Source organism: Mus caroli, unplaced genomic scaffold (genome assembly GCF_978045245.1).
Source record: "Mus caroli unplaced genomic scaffold, Mus_caroli_1 scaffold_2, whole genome shotgun sequence".
Lineage (NCBI taxonomy): Eukaryota > Metazoa > Chordata > Mammalia > Rodentia > Muridae > Mus > Mus caroli.
In genome coordinates, this window is record NW_028227257.1 from 28,504,020 (window position 1) to 28,515,848 (window position 11,829).

An 11,829-nucleotide genomic window follows, 5' to 3' on the forward strand; every position below is an offset into this window, starting at 1 on the left:
AAAGAACCCAGATGTCCCTCAACAGAGGAATGGATACAGAAATTATGGTACATTTACACAATGGAGTACTACTCAGCTATTAAAAAGAATGAATTTATGAAATTCCTAGCCAAATGGATGGACCTGGAGGGCATCATCTTGAGTGAAGTAACACAATCACAAAAGAACTCACACAATATGTATTCATTGATAAGTGGATATTAGCCCAAAACTTAGGATACCCAAGATATAAGATACAATTTGATAAACGCATGAAACTCAAGAAGAACGAAGACCAAAGTGTGGACACTGTGCACCTTCTTAGAATTGGGAACAAAACACCCAGGGAAGGAGTTACAGAGACAAAGTTTGTAGCTGTGATGAAAGGATGGACCATTTAGAGACTGCTGTATCCAGGGATCCGTCACATAATCAGCTTCTAAACGCTGACACCATTGCATACACTAGCAAGATTTTGCTGAAAGGACCCAAATATAGCTGTCTCTTGTGAGACGATGCCGGGGCCTAGCAAACACAGGAGTGGATGTTCACAGTCAGCTATTGGATGTATCACAGGGCTCCCAATGGAGTAGCTAGAGAAAGTACCCAAGGAGCTAAAGGGATCTGCAACCCTATTGTTGGAACAACATGATGTACTAACCAGAACCCTGGAGCTCTTGTCTCTAGCTGCATATGTATCGAAAGATGGTCTAGTCGGCCATCAATGGAAAGAGAGGCCCATTGGACTTGCAAACTTTATATGCCCCAATATAGGGGAATGCCAGGGCCAAAAGAATGGGAATGGGTGGGTAGGGAAGTGGGGGGCGCTATGGGGGACTTTTGGGATAGTATTGGAAATGTAATTGAGGAAAATATGTAATAAAAATATATAAAAAAAAAAAAAGAATGGGGAACAAAATACCCATGGAAAGAGTTACAGAGACAAAGTTCGGAGCTAAGGCAGAAGGAAAGACCATCAGAATCTGCCCCATCCGGGGATCCATCCCATATACAACCACCAAACCCAGACACTATTGCATATGTCAGAAAGATTTTGCTTAAAAGTCCCTGATATAGCTCTCTTATGAATCTATGCCAATGCCTGGCAAATAAAGAAATGGATGCTCAAAGTCATCTATTGGATGGAACACAGGGCCCCTAATGAAGGAGCTAGAAAACATACCCAAGGAGCTAAAGGGGTCGGCCACCCTATAGGAGAAACAATGATATGAACTAACGAGTACCCCCACCCCCAGAGCTGTGTCTCTAGTTGCATATGTAGCAAAGGATGGCTTAGTCTGCCATCAATGGGAGGAGAGGCCCTTGGTACTGCGAAGATCATATGCCCCAATACAGGGGAATGCCAGGGCCAGGAAGCAGGAGTGGATGGGTTGGGGAGCAGGGCAGTGAGAGGGTATAGGGGGCTTTGGGGATAGCATTTGAAATGTAAATGAAGAAAATATCTAATAAAAAATTCTGCTGATCCATGAGCATGGGAAATTTTTCCATCATCTCAGGTCTTCTTTGATTTCACTCTTCAGGGACTTCAAGTTCTTATACAGACCTTTCACTTGCTTGGTGAGAGTCACACCAAGATATATTATATTATTTGTGACTATTGTGAAGGGTGTTATTCCCACAATTTCTTTCTCAGGCTGTTTATCCTTTGTGTAGAGGAAGGTACTGATTGGTTTGAGTTAATTTTACATGCAACCACTTTGCTGGAGTTGTTTATCTGATGTAGGAGTTTTCTGGTAGAATTTTGGGGTCACTTATGTGTACTTTCATTTCACCTTCAAATAGTGATAAATTGACTTCTTCCTTTCCAATTTGTATTCCTTTGACCTTTTGTTGTCTAATTGCTCTCGCAAGAACTTCAAGCACTATATTGAATAAATAGGGAGAGAGTGAGCAGCCATGTCTTGTCTCTGATTTTAAAGAGATTGCTTCAAGGTTCTCTCCATTTAATTTGATGTTGGCTGTTGGTTTGCTGTATACTGCCTCTATTAAGTTTATGTATGTGCCTTCGATTCCTGATCTCTTTAAGACGTTTAACATATGGGGGTGTTGTATTTATATCTAATGAGATGATCATATGTCTTTTTTCTTCAGTTTGCTTATATAGTAGATTATGATCATGGATTTTCATTTATTGATCCATTCCTGCATCCCTGGGATGAAGTCAACTTGATCATGGTGAATGATCATTTTGATATGTTCTTGGATTCAGTTTGCAAGCATTTTGTTGAGTATTTTGGAATCAATATTCATAAGTGAAATTGGTCTGAAGTTCTTTTTCTTTGTTGGGTCTTTGTGTGCTTTAGGTATCAGTGTAAGTGTGAGCTCATAAAATGAATTAGGTAGTCTTCCTTCTGTTCCTGTTTTGTGGAATAGATTGAGAAGTGTTGGTATTAGGACTTCTTTGAAGGTCTGTTAAAATTCTGTACTAAAACCATCTGGACCTGGAACGTTTAGTGACTGCTTTTATTTCTTTTGGTTTATGGTACTATTTAGATAGTTCACCTGATCCTGATTTAACTTTGTTATATAATATCTGTCTAGACAATCAGCCATTTCATCTAGAACTTCCAGTTTGTTGGGTATAGGCTTCTGTAGTAGGATCTGAAGTTTTTAACATTTCCTCAGTTTCTATTATTATGTCTTTCTTTTCATTTCTGATTTGGTAAGTTACATACTGCCTTTGTGCCCTTTAGTTAGTTTGGCTAAGGGTTTATCTAACTTGATTTTCTTAAAGAACCAGCTCTTAATTCAATCCTTTGTATTGTTCTCTTTGTTTCTAATAGGTTGATTTCAGCCCTGCATTTGATTATTTGCTGTTGTCTACTCCTCTTGGGTATGTTTACTTCTTTTTTTCTAGATTTTCCACATGTGCTGCTAAGTTGCTAGAGTAGGATCGCTCCAATTTCTTTATGAAAGCACTTTTAGCACTGATTTCATTGTGTCCCAAAAGTCTGGAAATGTTATGCCTTCATTTTCATGAAATTTTAAAATGTCTCTCATTTCTTCCTTTATTTCTTCCCTGACCAAGTTATCATTGAGTAGAGAACTGTTCAGTTTACATAAGTCTGTGGACTTTCTGCTCTTTCTGTTGTTTTAAAAGTCAATGAAGTTAGAGGCAAAAGCTCTTAACTTTAAACATCTGGGAAATTCAGGACACAGTGAAAAGACCAGCACCTATGTGTAGATTCCCAATTCAAAGGGTCAGAAAATATCCTTAACAAAATCATAGAATAAAACTTACTTAACTTAAAGAAACAGATGGCCATAAACATATAAGAAACCTGCATAACACCAAATAGATTGAACCAGAAAAGAAAATATCCCATTACATAATAATCAAAACATTAAATACACAGAACAAAGAAAGAATATTAAAGGACATAAGGGGGGAAAAGTCAAGTAACATGTAAAGGCAGACCTATCAGAATTACACCAAACTTCTCAACAGAGTTTATGAAAGACAGAAGATCCTGGCCAGATGTCATGCAGACCCTAAAGAGAACATAAATGCCATCCCAGACTACTATAACCAGCAAAACTCTCAATCGCTATAGGTGGAGAAATTAAGATACTCTATAACAAAACCAAACTTAAACAATATCTTTTTTCCTAATCCAACCCTACAGAGAATACTAGAAGGAAAACTCCAAAACAAGGAGGATAACTACATCAAAGAAAAAAAAAAACAAGAAATTAATCATGTTACAATAAACCCAAAAGAAGAGAACCACCATCTCTAAAAACAAAAATAACAAGAACCAACAATCATTGCTCTGTAATATCTCTCAACATCAATGGACTAGATTCCCTAATAAAAAGGCACAGGATAACAGACTGGATATGTAAACAGGACCCAGAATTTTTCTATATACAGGAAACACATCTCAATGACAAAGACAAATACTACCTCTCAGTAAAAAGTTGTAAAAATATTTTCCAAGCAAATAGTCCTAGGAAACGAGCTGGAGTAGATATTCTAATATCAAATAAAATACACTTTCAACCAAAAGTTATCAAAAGAGATGGAGAAGAACACTTCATACTCATCAGAGGAAAAATCTACCAAGATGAAGTTTCAATTCTGAACATCCATCCCCCAAATGCAAGGGCACCCACATTTGTAAAAGAAAAAGAAACTTTACTAAAGTTTTTATCACTATTGCTTTGTAGTACAGCTTGAGGTCAGGGATGGTGATTCCACCAGAAGTTCATTTATTGTTAATTATTGTTTTGCTAACCTAGGTTTGTTGTTTTTCTATATGAAATTGGGAATTCCTCTTTCCATGTCTTTGAAGAATTGTGTTGGAAATTTGATGAGGATTACACTGAATCTGTAGATTACATTTGGTAGGATGGCCATTTTTACTATGTTAATTCTACCAATACATGAGTGTAACAGACCTCTCTCATTTTCTGAGGTCTTATTCAGTTTCTTCCTGGAGAGACTTGAAGTTCTTGTCATACAAATCTTTCACATGTTTGGTTAGAGTTGCCTGAAGATATTTTATATTATTTGTGACTGTTGTGAATGTTCAATGCAAGGAGATGTGGCATTCTCAGAATAGATGTCCCCTTCTCTTCAATTTCCTTATCTGTCCAACCCAATATTACAAGTTCAAATCCTCTTTCTCCCTTAGTGGTGTAACAAGTTTAAATAATGTCCTTTTCTTTAAAGAAAAAACATTTATTTGCTGTATGTGCGTGGAGGTTAACTTGCTGGAGTCAGTTCTGTCTTTACACCATGTCTGTCTTGGGGAATGGATTAGGGTCCCCAGCTTCGGCAGCAAATGCCTTACTCTTTCCTAGACTAACTGATATACTTTGAAATAAACATTATAAAATTATACATTTTAGGAGTTGATAATAATATATTATCTCACATGAAAGCTAACCCAATATACTTCCTGAGTAACTTGACTACATGTAGAGAGCAGAGGAATGTGTCTTGAGGCTGGGCAAGGATGCTGGAGAAGGGTGGGTGAAAGAAACAATGGAGCACTCAGGAGGAATCAGCCTGAGGGCGCATGCCATCACAGGGCCAGCACAGCCAAGCATAAGTCCTGAAGATTTCTTCTAAGAGTCCCCTTTCTTGTGTCTGTTTAACGAGCACTTGGAAGTGCTGTGCCGCCTGGAGTATAAGAGCATGAAGAGCAGCTTGCCGAGGATGCAGACAGGCACAGGAGAGTCAAGTAGGAATTTCCCATAGAAAGCCATGTCTACATCACAGGTTGAAATTAACGGCAAACTGTTCCTGTCTGCCGATGAGCAGTGTGAAGGGGTGTTGTCACACCCTTCTCAGATCCCCTGTGACCTGGGACAAAGCAACGATTCTGGGAGGCAGATCTGAGATCATGATTCTCCTCTCTCTGCCCTCTAGGTAGGTTCTTTATGGCTGGTGGTGTCACAACTGCGCCAGATTAGTGAGGAACTCCATGGACCTCAGAAATCCTGTAATGAAGGTCATCGTCAGGAAAACAGGCCTTAGAGGAACTTCCAGGCATGGTGAGATCCTCAGCTGCATGTCTCCAGATGTACCCATGAGCCATTAGAAGAGACGGTGGACCCAAGAGGGCCTGACATTTTTGTGTTTGTGTCCAGACTATTGCTGACCAGATTGGAGCCAGAAACAGGGTAGTAAAAGTCCAGAGAGTACCCATCTTGTGCTCATAAGGGAAGGTAGAGTTTACAGTAACAGGTGAGTCCATTGGTTAGGTGCAGCTCTGCAAAACATCCAGGCTTCCTAGAGAGGGTTCTCCTACTGACACCAAGATTCAGAAAGCTTCACAACTCACCCCGGCACTAATATTTTGACCCTGATTGTTGCTTTGCAACCTGAGTCATCTGGATGCACTTTTCTTCATTTCTGGACAGACAGGGAAGTACACACTCACACCTAACTAAGTACCTTGTGCACACTTGATGCTAGTGAAATTTGCTTGAAATGGAAAGAACCTGCGTTGTAAAAAAAGTAATATATTTCCTGTGACTCTAGGTGTCCCTCCAAATCAATTTTCTCTTGTCTACATTCCATCTGAAATGTTAACTGCCTCTTCTACTGCTTCATAGGAGCCATGTGAAGCCAGCACATGTCATGGTGCACACTTTACCTCATGGCATCCAACCACATACAAGGTGAGGCCCATCAACTGTGCTTTGAGTCAAAGCAAGGTGAAGTCTGGAATGTTTGACAGCTGAATTCAGAGCTGAAGCTGGTTCCAAGCATGATCATGGATAAGAACTACTTATCTGTGTTGGTGGGAAAATAAGACTGTCTGGTCTGACAGGGAGGGCTTTCCTTTGGGTGGTGTATGGTCTCCTGCCATCTTCCACCACCTAAGAAAACTCAGGGACTTAAATGGTCAAATTCATACCCCTCTTTACCCTCATATTCTAGTATACCCTGCCTTTCTTATTTTCAACAGAATCTCACACAAGATCCAAGCTGTTTTCTTTCTGATGCCCTGTAGGGATGTTGCTGTTACTGCAGCTATGTGTCCCCGGTCAAAAGGCTGAGAAATTCTGGTGCCTTTGCTGCCTGTGTATCCCTGTGCTTGGGCTGCCAAAGGACTCCTGGGAACACACTCAACAAGGGACAAAGCCTGATGCCAGCTTCATCTGCATGGTCAGGAGATGTTCCTGAAGTCTTACCACACTGGACGGAAGATGGACACACAGGTGATGTTCCCTTACTCAAGCCATGGGTAAGGCATGATTGGCTAACACTTGGTTATCTTACCAAAACCCCTTATTTTCTGATCTCCTTGATATAAAATGGTCCTGCTGATTGGCAGAGAAGTAGTGCCAGAAGAAGTCGAGCAGCCAAATAGATGGGGACAACAAGAAAAGAAAACTATGCTCTGATCCCAGGTCACCCAGCATCTTACCCTGACCCTTTGTTGTGGAAGAAGACTATGTGAGGCAGCTTGGAGAACTTCCTTACTGGGGTCAGTTCCTTGGTCTCCTGGCAAGAGTCTAGTGCCCAGGGTAGGGTTCTTTTCAAATTCCCTCCATCCATCACACCCACTGCTGTGTGCATGGGGCAAGGAGAGTCAGCTGGTGTTACTGCCCTCTCATTCACCCAGGCATGGACACCACTTCCCCAGTAAGAAGTCTCAAGATAGAGTGCCAACTGCATGACCCAAACATACCAGACACATAGGACACTGACAGACATTGTGAGGTAGAGTGGGGACTCTTTATACTGGGTGTCATAGAAAGTAATGGTATCAGCCAACACCTACAGATGTGGACTGTGAGGATGGCCCATCACAAAATGTTGTTGTAGTATGTTGAGAGCGGAAAGATTTCTGATTGTAGGCATTGTATATATGTTCGAGTGAAGATTGGCCATCAGGGATATCCACAGAGCTGGGCTAAAGATTTGTTAGACAGAAGTGTAACAAAGAATGTGGCATGAATAACTCTGAATACAGAGACTATTTTCTTATTACAATAAACTTTTTTGTGTTCAAACCATGTCTTGTGGTGTACTGATTTATATCTATATAAATGTCCTCATACTGGAATTACCTAGCATGTCTCTCTTGAAAATGTACCATTTCTCATAGAAGTGAGAGTAGCCCTAACTCTCCATGATGCACTCTGGCCATCATCTGTTGCTTTAGATCTCTTCCCTCTTCCTCCTACATAAAGTCTACTCTGCATTCTAGAGACATCTCTACATCCTGCAATTGTTGATCACTAGTGGAGATTTTTTTGCTTTAGGCTTCACATAAGCAGTATTGCCCTCTCCTTTGAAGATTATTTTTCTTAGTATAAAGCCCTTCAGGTCTACTCAAATTGACCACAAATCTTACTTTCTCTCTCCCCTTTTTTGCTCTGAGACAAGGTCTTGCTGTAGAGCCTAGGCTGGCTTACAGTTCCTGACCCTCTTGCTCAGGATCCTTGGTACTTTGGTGACAGGTTTGCACCTCCTGTGTTAGAAGGCCTAATTACATTCTTCCTCAATAGACATATGTGTGTGGAGTAGGCACAGTTTTAAAGGATTAGATGTTGATTCATTTTGAAATGCTTCCAATTCTCTCTAGGTTTCCTATTTCAGTGTCTTCAAAAAGCTCCTTATAACTGGGTGTGGAGATGCTCACAGCTTTCGGGGGTACTGGTTAGTTCATATTGTTGTTTTTTTCTATAGGGTTGCAGACCCCTTTAGCTCCTTGGGTACTTTCTCTAGCTCCTCCATTAGGGGCCCTATATTACATCCAATAGATGACTGTGAGCATCCATTTCTGTATTAGCCAGGCACTGGCATAGCCTCACAAGAGACAGCTATATCAGGGTCCTGTGAGCAAAAATTTTCTGGCATATGCAATAGTGTCTGGGATTGGTGGTTGTATATGGGGTGGATCCCCAGGTGGGGCAATCTCTGGATGGTCCTTCCTTCTGTCTCAGCTCCAAACTTTGTCTCTGTAACTCCTTCCATGGGTATTTTGTTCCCCATTCTAAGGAGGGATGAAGTATCCACACTTTGGTCTTCCTTCTTCTTGAGTTTCATGTGTTTTGCAAATTGTATTTTGGTTATTGGATATTTTGGATATTCTAAAATTCTGGGCTAATATCCGCTTATCCATGAGAGTATATCATGTGCGTTCTATTGTGACTGGGTTACCTCACTCAGGATGATATCCTCCAGATGCATCCTAAGAATTTCATGAATTCATTGTTTTTAATTGCTGAGTAGTACTCCATTGTGTAAATGCACATTTTCTGTATTCATTCCTCTGTTGAGGGACATCTGGGTTCTTTCCAGCTTCTGGCTATTATAAATAAGGTTGCTATGAACATAGTGGAGCATGTGTCCTTATTACCAGTTGGAACATCTTCTGGGTATATGCCCAGGAAAGGAATTGCTGGGCATATATGTCCAATTTTCTGAGGAACCGCCAGACTGATTTCTAGAGTGGTTGTACCAGCTTGCAATCCCACCAACAATGGAGGGAGTGTCCCTCTTTCTCCACATCCTTGCCAGCATCTGCTGTCACCTGAATTTTTGATCTTAGCCATTCTGACTGGTATGAGGTGGAATCTCAGGGGGGCGACTGTCATGATCAGGTCAGATTACAATTGTTTCTGCAGGGAATGCTACAGTACCTTGTAGCTGTGTGCTTGTCCACAGACCAGATTTATATATCGTTATCACTTCAGCTGTGAGCACCTTAACCCTGTGCTGAAACCACAAGTGTTCCTGTCACTGCTGTGCCCTGCTTCTCTGTTTTCTAGATACTGTCTTAGAAGCTTGTTGTATTCCATACTTCTAATGAGGTATTCTTAATATGTGATAAACTTCATCTGGGTACAATAAGCCATTTGTTAAGTTTTGACACATATGCTACATTACACATATGTGCTTACATTTATACTTACATTTAACCACCATATTAACAAGACTACATTTCTTTACTCTCCTTTATATTCCTTTAGGACATAGCATAATTTCTTTTCACAGTATTTGTAGCATCTCCCTCTACTCTCAGCAGCATCTGAAACTTTGCCACCTCTTAAAAATCTTTGCATCCCATAATCAGCCTCCAAATGCTGACACCATTGCATACACTAGCAAGATTTTGCTGAAAGGACCCTGATATAGCTGTCTCTTGTGAGACAATGCCGGGGCCTAGCAAACACAGAAGTGGATGCCCACAGTCAGCTATTGGATGGATCACAGGGCCCCCAATGGAGGAGCTAAAGAAAGTACCCAAGGAGCTAAAGGGATCTGCAACCCTATAGGTGGAACAACAATATGAACTACCCAGTACCCCCCTGGAGCTCGTGTCTCTAGCTGCATATGTATCAGAAGATGGCCTAGTCGGCCATCAGTGGAAAGAGAGGCCCATTGGTTGTGCAAACTTTATCTGCCTCAGTACAGGGGAACGCCAGGGCCAAGAAGTGGGAGTGGGAGGGTGGGGGAGCGGGTGGGGGACTTTTGGGATAGCATTGGAAATGTAAATGAAATAAATACCTAATAAAAAATAAAATTAAAAAAATCTTTGCCATTCTAATGAATGTGGGTTCGTGCACATATGTGATGGCTTTGATGTGCATGATACCAATCACTGGTGATGTTGAGTTTCCTTTTTTCAACCTTTCAGGGGCTCTTCACAAGCTTCACATCATGCACTCAATCCCACCCATTCTCCCCTCACCTCATACAACCTGCCACCACCACAACCTCCCCCAAATCAGAGAAAAAGGAATCACACTGTGGACACTGCAGTGTCCTAGTGTATCCCACAGTACACTCCACGGTCCACACTTCTTTCCTTGTTTCCTTATATTCATTGTACTGAGTACTGGCCTGGTACCAGAATCCTGACTTCTACCACACAGTCAATACAGGACCTCCCACCACCCTCCCTACATACTGCTGTTGCCTTGTGTAGAAAACCTGTAGTTTTGGGTCTCTAGGACCAGCTCCCCTCTCCTGGGGTCACCTCTGGCATGGTCCACTCCCCCAGGCCAGCACAGCACCAGACTGGTAATCATCCCAGGCCAGCTCCCTGGGCAGCTCCATGGTGCTATACTGGTGGTCATCTTAGACTTGCTCCTGTTCCAGGCAATCAAACTGGCCCCATGTGGAGATTGTCTGTTGTGGGATCACTCCCCACCCTGGAAGCCAGTCTGGGCTGGCAGGACATTGCTTTTTCTAAGAGTGTTAGGCTACTAATCATTCCATGTTTACAGGTCAGAACAGTGAGAGTAAACTAGGCTCTCTTCTCTCTGTCATCTACTGACACACATGGAACACACAGCCAAGCCTGCAATGCCTCTCGGGGGAAGGTGTTGAGGATCTGTACAAGTACTTATTTGTGATTTAAGTGTCATCTTCGGTGAACTGTCCAACTGCATTTCCAATTAAGTTCAGTTGTTGGTTGTTTAATGGCTTATAATAGTTTGTTGTATATTCTTAATACTGTTCCTTTTTTGATTATACTAAAAAAATTCTTCATCTAGATATTTTATAATTTTAGATCTTACATTTGGAACTAAGATTCATTCCAAGAACACAGCAAAACAATCATTTACTACAATCAAGTAGACTTCATCCCAGGGATGCAGGAATGGTTCAATATATGGAAATCTATCAACGTAATCCACTACATAAGCAGACTCAAAGAAAAAAAAAACGCATGATCATTTCATTAGATGCTGAAAAATCATTTGACAAAATCCAACACCCATTCATAATAAAAGTCTTGGAAAGGTCAGGAATTCAAGGTCCATACCTAAACATAGTAAAAGCAATATACAGCAAGCCAATAGCCAACATCAAACTAAATGGAGAAAAACTGGAAGCAATCCCACTAAAACCAGGGACTAGAGAAGGTTGCCCACTCTCTCCCTACTTATTCAATACAGTACTTGAAGTCCTAGCCAGAGCAATTAGACATCAAAAGGATACAAATTAGAAAGGAAGAAGTCAAAATATCACTCTTTGCAGATAAGATAGTATACTTAAGAGAACTCCTACAGCTGATAAAAAAAATTCAATAAAGTGGCTGGATTCAAAAATAACTCATACAAATCAATAGCCTTCCTATACTCAAAGGATAAACAGTCTGAGAAAGAATTATAGAAACGACCTCCTTCACAATAGTCATAAATAATATAAAACACCTTGGTGTGACAAGAACTTCAAGTCTCTGAGGAAAGAAATCAATGAAGATCTCAGAAGATGGAAAGTTCTCCCATGCTCATGGATCAGCAGGATTAATATAGTAAAAATGGCCATCTTGCCAAAAACAAATTACAAATTCAATACAATCCCCATAAAAATTCCAACTCAATTCTTCATAGACTTAGAAAAGCAATTCT

At 40.8% G+C, this 11,829-nt stretch overlaps 1 non-coding gene across 1 annotated transcript; it reads right to left on the reverse strand.

Annotated features, from left to right (window-relative positions):
- Nucleotides 1-10,665: 10,665 nt before the first annotated feature.
- LOC115030296 (small nucleolar RNA SNORA17) lies at nucleotides 10,666-10,794 on the reverse strand. The gene has a single exon (XR_003835883.1). It is a non-coding gene; the product is annotated as a small nucleolar RNA SNORA17 (small nucleolar RNA).
- Nucleotides 10,795-11,829: the final 1,035 nt, after the last annotated feature.